Consider the following 12995-nt stretch of genomic DNA (forward strand, 5'->3'; position numbering starts at 1 on the left):
ATCTTTCAAAAAGCATGTGTGTATGTGTATACATGAGACAAATAGGTAGATAATAAAAGAGAAAAGATAAAAGTTAAATACAGAAGATACAAAATCCAAAGAACAGAGATACTGAAGAAAGAAAACAGATAGGAACAAAGAAGAAAATACAACAACAAGAATTCCAGGATCAAAAGACAGAGTTCCTATACTGAAGGGACCACGTAAGCCCAGCTTAATGACTTAAAAAAAACCCCAAACTATACCAAGGTACATCCTTATAAAAATTACAGAACTTTGCCATACTAAAAGCTTCAAGAAAAACACTATATCACACAAAAAGAGAAGGGAATTAGGATATCAGTGGGTTTCTCAATGACAAGATTAACAAAAGTAATGCCTTCAAACTTCTAAAGGAAAAAAATTCTTATCAGAAAAGCTATACTCGAAGCTCCAAGTGAAAATCAACTAACTAAAAAACAAACAAACAAAAAAAAGAAGAAAAAAAAGAAAGCAACAGCCAGTTCTTTGAGAAGATCAATAAGACTGATTAGAGATAAGCAAAAAAGAGAAAAGACAAAATTTCCAGTATCAGGGATGAGAGGCAGCATCACTACAGATTCTGCAGATATTAAAAGGAGAGTAAGAATATTACCAACAACTTTATGTTAATAAATCTGACAACTTAGAGGAAATGGACAAATTCTTTGAAAGACATAAAACCAAATCTCACATATAAACATATTACCTGAACAGGTAAATAACTATAATAACCTGAATAGGTAAAGAAACTAAATGTGTAGTTACAAACCTTCACACAAAGAAAACTCCAGCCCAAATGGCTTCACTGGAGAATTCTACGTAAGAAATACTACTGATTCTACACCAACTCTTCCAGGAAACTGAAGAGGATGAAATAGTTTCCAACTCATTCTATTAGGCCAGCATTACTCTGATCCCAAAACCAGACAAAGCTATTACAAGAAAACTACAGAGCAATATTACTCATGAATATAGGATGCAAATATTTTAAACTAAATTTTAGCAGACTGAATCAAACACTATATAAAAAGAATAATATAGGATGGCCAAGTGGGTTTATCCCAGGAAGGCAAAGCTAATTCAACATTAGAAAATCAATAAATTCACCATATTAATAGACTAAAACACATAAGTCATATGATTATCTCAAGAGATACAGAAAAAGCATTTGACAGAATCTGAGACCTATTCCTGATTTAAAAAAACCCCTCAGCAAACTAGGAATAGAAGAGAACTTCGCCATCCGATAAAGAACATTCAGGAAAATCCTAAACTTAGCATGAAATTTAATGGGGACTTCCCTGGCGGTCCAGTGGTTAAGACTCCATGCTTCCACTGCAGGGGGCACGGGTTCGATCCCTGGTCGGGGAACTAGGATCCTGTATGCTGTGTGGCGCAAACAAAAAAAAAAAAAAAAAGAAATTTAATGATGAAAATCTGGATGTTTTCCCATTAAGACTGGGAGTATATATATTTGCTTTTACCATTTTAATTCAATATTGTACTAGAAATTCTAGCCAGTGCAATAAGAAAAAAGAAGCACAGAAATAAAGAAATAAAAGAATCCAGATTGTAAAGAAGTAAATTTAACTAATCTTTATTCCCAGACATCACGATTGTAGAAAATCTGATGGAATATACAGTAAGTGTTGGGCTAATAAGTGTTTAGCAAGGATGCAGGACAAAATATCAGTACAGAAAAATCAGCTGTATTTCTATATACTAGCAACAAAACTCCAGAAATTGAAATTTTTGGAGTTCACTTTCTGGAAATAAAAAAAATATCACTTACAATAGCATCAAAAAATATGAAATAATTGGGGATAAATCTGGCAAAAGATGTGCAAGACCAATACCATGAAAACTACTAAATGTTCCTGAAAGAGTTAAAGAAAGATCTAAATAAATGGAAAGATGTACTGTGTTCACGGATTAGAAGAATAAATATTGTTAAAATGCCAATTCTTCCCAAGCTGATTTATAGATCCAACACAATTCTAATCAAGGGACTTCCCTGGTGGTCCAGTGGTTAAGAATCTGTGCTTCCACTTCAGGGGGCAGGGGTTCGATCCCTGGCTGGGGAACTAAGATTCTACATGTTACATGGAGTGGCCAAACAAACCAACCCCAAAAAACACAACGTAATCAAAACACAGAAGATTTTGGGGTAGAAACTGACAAGCTGAATCTAAAATTCATATGGAACTGCAAGGGCCTAGAATAGCCAAAACAAATTTGAGAAGAACAAAGGTGAAAGACTTAAGCTTCCTGAATCCAAGACGTATGCTGAAGCTACTCTAATCAAGGCAGTGGAATTTTGACATAAAAGACCGACAAACAGATCAAAAGAAATAGAGCCATACATATATGGTCAACTGATTTTTTTCACAAGTGTGAAAAGGCAATTCAGTGGAGAAAATATAGTCTTCTCAACAAAAGGTGCTGCAACAAGCAGATAACCATATGCAAAAAAAAAAAAAAAAAAGACAGTGATCTATACATTATGTCATAAACAAAAAGTAACTCAAAATGGATCACAGGGAATTCCCTGGTGGTCCAGTGGTTAAGACTTGGCGATTTCACTGCTGTGGTCTGGGTTCAATCCCTGGTCGGGGAACTAAGATCCCACAAGCCACACGGTGTGGCCAAAAACAAAAACAAAATGGATCACAGACCTAAAAGTAAGAGGTAAAACTAAAAACTTCCGGAAAAAAAATTGGAAAAAAAATTCAAGATGTTAGGTTAGGTATAAAAAGTTTTTGGATATGACATCAAAAGTATGACCCATTAAAGGAAAAATTGATAACTAAACTTAATCAAAATTTAAAACTTCTGGTCTTTGAAAGACACTATTAAGAGAATAAAACAAGCCACAGACTGGAAAACGATATTTGCAAATCATATACTTGATAAAGGATTTGTATCCAGGACATATAAAGAACCGTCAAAACTCAGTAACTTAAACAACATAATCAAAAAAAAAAAACAAAACAGGCAAAGATCTAAAGAGAATTCACAAAGAAGCTACATGGACGGCAAATAAGGACATGAATACATGTTCAACATCATTGGTCATTAGGAAAATACAAATTAAAATCACAAGATGTTCTTATGCATCTATTAGAATGGCCAAACAACCCACAACCCTCTATGGTCTGTGCAGCAAATGGAACTCTCATATACCGAAGATGGGAGTGTAAAATGGTACAAGCACTTTGGAGAACACGCAGTTTTAAATACAGTGTTAAATAAGACGTGCTAAATATACACCACCTACGATCCATTCCACTCCTGGGTATTTATCTAAGAAAAATGAAAGCTTAAGTCCATACAAAGACATATATATGAATGATCATAATAGCTCAAAACTGGAAATACCCAAATGTCCATCAAAAAGTAAATGAATAAACAAATTGTGGTACATCCATACAATGACTCCATTTTGCTACTTGGCAATAAAAAGGAATTAATTTTTGACACACACAACAGCGATAATCTCACAATAATTACGCTGAGCGAAAACCATACCAAAAAAAAAAAAACACAACCTGTATGATTTCATTTATATAAAACTTTAGATAATGCAAACTAATGTATAGTGACAGAAAACACATCAGTAAGTTACCTGGGGAAGGGATGGGCCAGGGGTGGGAAAGAGGTTATAAAGGATCATGAAGAAACTTTTGGGGATTATGGACACCTTCTGTATCTTGACTGTGGTGATGGTTTCATGAGTGTTATTATTTGTCAAATCTTATTAAATTGTATACTTTGAAGATGGCTAGTTTTAATCTCGTGTCAATTTTACTTCAAGGAAGTTGTTAAAAAAAATCTATATCCTGTCAATCTATCAGCCAAGTATAATGGCTGGATAAAGATATTTTCAGATATGACAAGTCTCAAAAAACTTAGATCCCATGTTCACTTTTACTCAGGAGATGTGCTTCATTATAATATCAAAGTAACGAACAAAGAGAAAGATCCAACAGAGGACAGAGGTAAAGGGAATTCCCAAGACAATGATAAAAGAGATGTCCTCAGATGACAGCTGTACAAGGAGGCCTACAAAATAACCAGACTATACTGGAGGAGGATGGATGATGGCAGCTCCAGGATAAAAATAAAACTTTGTGTTTGACAGTTTGTTGGAGGATTTAGGAAAAAGGCAATAGACACTGTTAATAGTGTTAAATGATTAAATGAAAAAAAATGAGACAATTGTTAACTCCAGGAAAAGAAGTTATATCAAAAAGGAACAAAGGAAGTTCCCTGGTGGCCTAGTGGTTAGGATTCCGGGCTTTCACTGCCGTGGCCCGGGTTCAATCCAGTGACTGGGCTGAGCAGCAGTAAACATAATCATATAAACACTAATGATTTAACTTATGAAGTGGATAGGTATAAAGATATGGTGATTCCTCATTTCCCCATGAGATTAAAAATAACAAGAAGTGAGTTTTTTGATCAACTTGAATAAAAAGTTTGGAGGATGGAGATAAAAAGGGCAAATGTCAACTTATATTTATTGCCTGAGTTATAAATTTTTTCCATAAAGCTTAATTTATTAAACTTAAATGACTAAATGACTACACTTTATTATAAGATTATGTCCTCCCTTCTTTAAGAATCATAACAATAGATGGCTATTTTTGCAAAATTTTCATCTTTACTTACAAATGATTTATAATGTATAGTTCCAATAGATTTACAGAAAACTTGAAAATACAGCACAGATTTCCCATATTATGCCCCAGTTTCGCCTATTAACATCTTACATTAGTATTGTACATTTGTTAATTAATGAACTAAAATTGATATAAATGTCATTTAACTAAGTCTATATATACTTTATTCAAATTTCCTTCATTTTTACCCTATGTTCTTCTTCTGTTCCAAGATCCCACACTACATTTAGTTGTTAGGTTTACTTAAGCTCCTCTGGGCTGTGAAAATTTCTCAGATTTTCCTGGTTTCTGGTGACCTTGACTATTGAGGAGTACTAGTCAGGTATTTTGTTGAATGTCGCTTCTATTGAATTTGTCTCATATCCTCATGATTAGATCTGGGGATACATCCTGTCAACATAACTTATCCCTGTTGATGTTGACCTTGATTACTTGCCAGAAGAATTCTTTTTTAATAAATTTATTTATTTATTTATTTATTTATGGCTGTGTTGGGTCTTCATCGCTGCACGTGGGCCTTCTCTAGTTGCGGCGAGCGTGGTCTACTCTTCGTTGCAGTGCACGGGCTTCTCATTGCAGTGGCTTCTCTTGTTGTGGAGCATGGGCTCTAGTGCTCAGGCTTTAGTAGTTGCAGCACTCGGGCTCAGTAGTTGTGGCGCATGGGCTTAGTTGCTCCGCGGCATGTTGGATCTTCCCGGACCAGGGATTGAACCTGCGCCTCCTGCATCGGCAGACTGATTCTTAACCACTGCACCACCAGGGAAGTCCCACTTGCCTGAAGAATTATTTGGCAGTTTTTCCTACTACAAAATTACTCTTCACCCCTCTCCATACCGTACTCTTTGGAAGAAAGTAACTATTTGAAGCCCACGCTCAAGGAGTGGGGAATTAAGCGCCCCCTCTTTTCTTAAAAAAATAAATTTATTAAAAAAACTAAAGTAGCACTCAAACAAATTAATTAAATAAAGTAGCACTCTTCACCCCATTATTTCTCATTTCAGTATCCTGTTTGTTTCTTTCAGAGAATTTATTATGAATTTGAATTATTTTAAGATTTTTGTGTGCACTTAATTTTTTGCCTATCTTCTCTGAACTGTAAGTATTTCTGTCTTGTTCACAATATTCTCAGAGATCAGCATTGCAGGACTCAAATATTTGTTGTCTCTCAACTGGGGGCAGTGGATATTAGCCCCCTGGTAGATATTTGGCAATATTCCTGAAGAGGACTGGAGGAAAAGAGTCACATTCCTTTGCATTAACATGACAGGAGAGTCCAAAACGTTGTTTAGTGCCACTGTTGAGAAACCCTGATTTAAACTGAGGCTTCATGTTTTTGGTTATAAGTGACAGAAACCTAATTAAACTGTGGTTCCTAATTTGATGAACAAACTGAATTTGGTAGAGGGTAAGCAGAAACCATTTTATTCTCTCATTATTGTCCCTGAATATTTGAGGATCCCTCTCTATTCCTCAGACAAAATCTTAGTCAAAGCCTTTAGCTTTTTTCCCTGGTATTATGATCTCTTTATCATTCATTTCTTAAATTTGCCATCTTACAGTTCTAAGAGCAGAGTTCCTAGTTTAAAAAATCCCAAATAATGGGTATGCTGTCTTCACCTGGGTTAAGTGCATGCCTAGGGGTATTCAACCAGAGGGTCAGGGGCATAAAAGAACAGAGCAGCTCCAAAGACAATTATGTGGATGAATGGAATGAAAATTTCCAAGAGAGAAAAATAGGGGGTCAGGTCAACTCAGTATCACACACACACAAACACACACACACACACACAAATGATATTGGTTTAAAGGCTGAGAAAGATTTCTGATGGGCAAGAGGAGGAAGGATTTTTTTTTTTTTTAGCATATTTTAGATTATCTCTTTTTTTTTTTTTTAAAGGATTTTCTTATTTATTTATTTATTTATTTATTTTTGGCTGTGTTGGGTCCTCGGTTCGTGCGAGGGCTTTCTCCAGTTGCGGCAAGCGGGGGCCACTCTTCATCGCGGTGCGGGGACCGCTCTTCATCGCGGTGCGCGGGCCTCTCTCCATCGCGGCCCCTCCCGTCGCGGGGCACAGGCTCCAGACGCGCAGGCTCAGCAATTGTGGCTCACGGGCCCAGCTGCTCCGCGGCATGTGGGATCTTCCCAGACCAGGGCTCGAACCCGTGTCCCCTGCATTAGCAGGCAGATTCTCAACCACTGCGCCACCAGGGAAGCCCAGGAAGGATTTTTTTAAGCAGAGGAAACAGCATAGGTGAAAGCACATCAGCAAGAGGCCATTAAGCACCCCCTCTTTGAGGGTGGACTATCTACACAAATTACTTGGAGTTCTTTCACATAGATTTCCTCTCCTCTAAAAATGTCCCCTTTTTGGGTTTGCAGTTTTCTTATCATTAGATTCACACTGTATATTCCCAGTTGAAATACTACATAACTCATGCTACTCAGGGTAGTAAACCCAGATTATATGATGTTCATCTGCCCCTTATTGGTGATGATAAGACTTGGTCTAGCTGTGGGATCTGGTTCTCCACTGGAGTTTTACTGTTTTCCCTCTTTTAATAAGCAACCTATGGAAGACATTTCAAGACCATGGAAATATACTGCTCATCGAAATTTCACTCCAGATTTAGCATCCAATGATTCTTGACCAATCTTTTACTATGATTTTCCAATCCCAGAATTCCTTCCATATTCATCAGTTGCATTCTTCTGTCAGGAAGATCCGTCTTTTTTCTCTTATGGGTATTAACTCTTGGATTCCAACTTTTCAATGGTTTGTAATTCTTTATTGTCCTTTGTTATTTGGGGGCTCAAATCATGACAGATTCAGCCAGTGGGAACCCATTCAAGCTGACTCCTGTGTCATTCTGACATGCCCCTATCATTTTTGAATGATTTTTTGCTTTCTGGCATAACAAGACATTCTAGGCTTATCTCACTTTCCTGTCTCAGCTCTGGAATCAACCATTTCTCCAAAGAGCCTTGGTTTCTTTTACTAGGAATGTTAGAAATAAAGATCTAGGTGGTCCATGTGTTCATTGCTACTGGGCTATCTCCTTGCTTCTGGAGCCCTTCAGTGCATGTGAGTTGGAATATATATGTACACATGTATGTGACATATGTCTTATGTATATACAATGTATTTTCAAAATCATGAGTTCACACTTACACCTCCAATTAGAATCCATCCCCACAGGGCTTTTCCTTACCTTCCCACATCCATATTTGTCTCTCCCTTCTTCTATTGAAAACCCTGGCTTCCAACAAAATTAACATTTATTCATTTGCTCCATCCTTTTATATATTTAAATAGTTTCAGAGCATAACATCCATACTGCTACAAAAATGAACTTTTGGGCTTCCCTGGTGGCGCAGTGGTTGAGAATCTGCCTGCCAATGCAGAGGACACAGGTTCGAGCCCTGGTCTGGGAAGATCCCACATGGCGCGGAGCGACTAGGCCCGTGAGCCACAATTGCTGAGCCTGCACGTCTGGAGCCTGTGCTCTGCAGCCAGAGAGGCTGCGATAGTGAGAGGCCCGCACACTGCGATGAAGAGTGGCCCCCACTTGCCACAACTAGAGAAAGCCCTCGCACAGAAACGAAGACCCAACACAGCCATAAATAAATAAATAAAATTAAAAAAATAAAATAAAATAAAAATGAACTTTTGAGTTCAGAATTTCTTTGTAGTCCCTTCTCCTCAAACTGAGGAACAGAGTACTGAGTTTTAGAGTTACTTGGATTAGCTATTTCTCCCTCCTTCAATTGTCAGTTTGAAATAAGTCAGTTTTGGTTTGCTTTTGGTTTTAGTCTCCCTTGACATCCTTATTGAGTTAATTTCATTTTTTGGGACTATCAAAAAAATCACCCTGCTTTCAAATATAAAGAGCTATACAAAAAGGTAGAACTTGGAGAAATATTTCCTTCCCTTACCTCGCCACTGTCTCCTGTAGGTGGGTAACCAACTTTATTGCTTTCTGGTTCATCTTTCTTATGTGTGTATGTTTTAAAAAGGTAAACAGGTATATTTACGCTTCCTTATTTCCTCTTCTTTCTTACACAAAAGGCCACACACTAAATTCCTCTGTCCTTTAATTTAGAAATACATCCTGGAAAACACTTCATTTCAGGGCACAGACCTCTTCCTCATTCCTTTTTAAGCTGCACAGTTCTCCACTGTGCGCATGTTTATTCAATCAATTTCATTTGGACACAATAGTTTTCAATGTTTTGCAATAACAAATATTGCTGCAATGAACATATATACATGTATATATACATATACACATATATGTATACAAATTGCTTGAGGTATAACTTCAGGGTATATTCTCAGAAGTGTGACTGCTGGGTAGAATGGTGAATGTATATGTAATTTTGTTAGATATTGCCAAATTCCCCTCCACGGAAATTTTACCATTTTGTATTTGCTCCAACAATACTGGGAGGTTTTTATTTTTTATTTTTTGCCATATAATATGCTGGATGAAAACGGTATGTCAGTGTAGTCTTTTTTCCCTTTTTTTTTAAAAAAAAACTTTTTACTTGGAAATAACTCCAAATTTACAGAAAAGTTGGAAAAATAGTACAAAGAAATCCTGTGTATTCTACTCAGATTCACCAATTACTAAAAAATCGCTCCATTTGTTTTATTCTTCTCTCAAAATATATAGATGTTTTTCTGAACCATTTGAGAGTGAGTTGCATACAATTTTTTTTGTTTGTTTTGGCAGCAGCATGCAGGATCCTAATTCCCTAACCAGGGATCAAACCCATGCCCCCTGCAGTGGAAGTGTGGAGTCTTAACCACTGGACCGCCAGGGAAGTCCCATACATGTCTTTTTATTCCAAACTACTTCAGTGTGCATTTCCTGAGAATATAAACATTCTCTCATCACTATAGCACAGTTATTAGTTTCAGGGAATTTAACATTAATACTTTGCCCTAATTTACCATCCATATTTCAATGGACCCAATGTCCTTTATAGAATTTCTTCCCTCCAGTCCAGCATCACATGTTGTATTTGTTTCCTTTAATCTAGAAGATTGTTTTTGGAGAATGTAGGCCTCCTCTCCTCTTTTTAATGGGATGCTTTTCATTTGGGGTTCATCTGAAGTTTCCTCATTTTCAGGTTATATATCCCCATAATACTACGTAAGTGATATATCCTTCTCAAGAGTATTACATCCAGAGGCACAAGATACATATCTGCCCCTCAGTGGTGATGTTCATTTTGATCACCCTGCCAAGGTGTTGTCCAGTTTTTCCAGTATACTTACCATATTTCTCCTTGCAACTAATAAGCAATCTTGAGGACACATTTAAAACAAACAAATACAGTTGCTCATTGAAATTCCACCCCTCTCATCCCTAAATTAGGCATCCAATAACTCCTGCAGAACCAAACATTATTATGATGTCTGCAAAATGATTTTCTAGTGCTAGTACTCTCTTACCAGTCAGCAGGAAACTCTCATCATCCCCTTTATATATCTACCTACCTACTCATTATCGGTATGAGTTCACTAACTCCTATTTCCCTGCCCCGCCCCCGTAGTTCATAATTCATTACTGTCTTTAATTATTTGGGGGTTCAAATTATCCCAGATTTGGCTACTAGGATCCCCTTGAACTGACTCCCATGTCATTTTGACCTGCCCACATCAATTTTTGAGCAATACCTTACTTTCTGGAATATCAAGACATTCTAGGATCATTTTAAACCTACACTGCTCCAGCTCCAAAATCAACCTTTTCTCCAAGGAGCTCTCATCCTTTTTAGTGGGGATTGGTATTAAAAACCAGTATAGTTCTACACTAAGCCATTTTTGTACCTTTCTGTATATGTGTGTGGACTTGTCTGTTCTTATCTCTTGCCCTTTTCTCTTTAGTGTTTTTAATCTTTTAAATGTTTTTTCAAAACTCTTTGTATTTAGGAATTTACCCTAAATTTACCTCTGTTATATATGGCAAATTTTGATTTTATGGAGTTTTTTGATATACAATAAAAGAAAATTTTTTTAATGTAGTAAAATTTATCAGTATTTTCTTTCATTGTACCTTGAGTCACAGAAAAATTTCCCTTATATCATGGTACAGAAAAATTCACCCACATTTTGTTATTTGTATAGTTTTTTGATATTTACATTTCTGATCCATTTAGAGTTTATTCTTATGTATGGTATAAACAATGGCCCTAATATTATCTTTTCCCAACTATCTAGTTGTACCAACGCTTTTTACCAAAATGTCCCTTTTGTCACAGTGCTTTGAAATACCACTTTATGTTTTAGATTTCCATATGTAGTTGTGTCCATATCTAAACGTTATACTATTTTATTGGTCTGTCTATTCATGTGCCAATAGCTTCCTTTTTAAATTATAGACCCTTCCTAGTATATTTTGAAATCTGGTAGGCCTAGACACCCTCCCCCAATATTTTCCCTTTAATGTTTTGATATTCTTGCATATTTTATTTTTCCAAATGAACTTCAGTATTAACTAGCTTAGCTCTATACCAAAAAATTGTTGGGTATTTTTATTAGGGTCTCATTAGATTTACTAACTTTGGAATCTTCATCATGTTGAGATGTCTTAACTGAGAACAAGAAACGTTTTATAGTTTGCATCATATAGGCTTTTGAACAATTCTTGTTAAAAGGAAATCCTTATGAATTTAAGTATTTTATTTATTTTTCGTGGCTAATGTAAATGCAATTTTCCCTTTTGTTATATTGTTGAATTGACTGAGTAAACTAAGATTTATTATTTTATATCCTGCAATCTTGCTAAATTATTTTGAAAGTTTTATCATTGATTTTCTAGGGCTTTCCAGATACACTATCATGTCACTTGCCAAGAAACTTTTCTTTCCCACTAAGCTTATAATTTTCTTTTTCCTAACTGTATTGGTTCATACTTCCAGTACAATGTTAAATAGTGGAGACAATGGGCACCCTTTCTTTCTGATCTCAGTGTTTCCCTATTAAGATGCTAGTTTTAGGATTAAGATGTTTTGATGTATGCATGTATGTGAGTGTGCATGTGTATTTACGAAAATCATGTTAAGGAAGGATCTATCCATTCCTGTTTTCTTAAAAGTTTTTATTAGGAATAGGTGTTGAATTTGTCACAGACTTTCCCAACATCTAAAAAGAGAATATGACTGTTCTCCTTAGAGCTATTAATATGGTAAATTATATCAACAGAGTTCCAAATACTGAATCATTCTTGTACTCCTACTATAAAGCTCACTTCATCACAATGTATTTGAATACAGTGTTAAGAGATTGCACAATATTTAGGATTTTGCACTGATATTCATAAATGTCTAATTTTCATTTTTTTGCACCATCTTTATCAGGTTCAGAAATCGGTATTAGTCTTGCTTCATAAAAATAATTAGAAAGTTTTCCTTCATTTTCTATGGTCTGAAATGATTTGTGTAGCATTGGGATTACATGCTATCTAAAGGTTTTGCAGATTCCCTTGTGAAATCACTCAGGCCTGGTGTTTTGTGGGATAGCTCCTTGATAATTTCCATAAAAGAAATAGAGAAATTTATCTAAGTTTTTAAGAAACTCTCTAGTGAGGTCAATTTTCTCAAACTGTATTTTCCTAATAATCCATTTCATCTAGGTTTACAAATTTATTTGCATAGTGTGTGCAAAATAGTTGTGTACGATTTTCTCAATTTCTTCTGTATCAAGTTATTTCCTTCTTGTTATTTCTTTTTTTTTTGCAACATTTTCCATCTTAATTTTTTTTTTTAAGTATTTTGTTTTTATTTATTTATTTATGACTGTGTTGGGTCTTCGTTTCTGTGCGAGGGCTTTCTCTAGCTGTGGCAAGTGGGGGCCACTCTTCATCGCGGTGTGCGGGCCTCTCACTATTGCGGCCTCTCTTGTTGCGGAGCACAGGCTCCAGACGCACAGGCTCAGTAATTGTGGCTCACGGGCCCAGCCGCTCCGCGGCACATGGGATCTTCCCAGACCAGGGCTCGAACCCGTGTCCCCTGCATTGGCAGGCAGATTCTCAACCACTGCGCCACCAGGGAAGCCCCTTCTTGTTATTTCTTATTTTGTATGTTTGTGCATTCTCCTTTCCCCCTTGATTAAACTAGCTAGTGGTTTACGTACTTTGTGAATTTCCCCACAAAGGTCCAGGATTGACTCATCAATTTTATGTATAGTTTTTCTGTTCTTTAATTCATTAATTTCTACTTTTATCTATTATTCCCTTTTTTTGTGTGTTTTGCTTTGCTCTTTTTTGTTTCTGAGTTGGGAATTA

At 36.2% G+C, this 12995-nt stretch overlaps 1 protein-coding gene across 16 annotated transcripts in view; it reads right to left on the bottom strand.

Annotated features, from left to right (window-relative positions):
- Positions 1-12995, bottom strand: part of MBTD1 (mbt domain containing 1) — a 70812-nt gene that overhangs the window by 46151 nt on the left and 11666 nt on the right. The window lies entirely within an intron of this gene.

This window comes from Balaenoptera acutorostrata, chromosome 20 (assembly GCF_949987535.1).
Source record: "Balaenoptera acutorostrata chromosome 20, mBalAcu1.1, whole genome shotgun sequence".
In the NCBI taxonomy this organism is placed as follows: Eukaryota; Metazoa; Chordata; class Mammalia; order Artiodactyla; family Balaenopteridae; genus Balaenoptera; species Balaenoptera acutorostrata.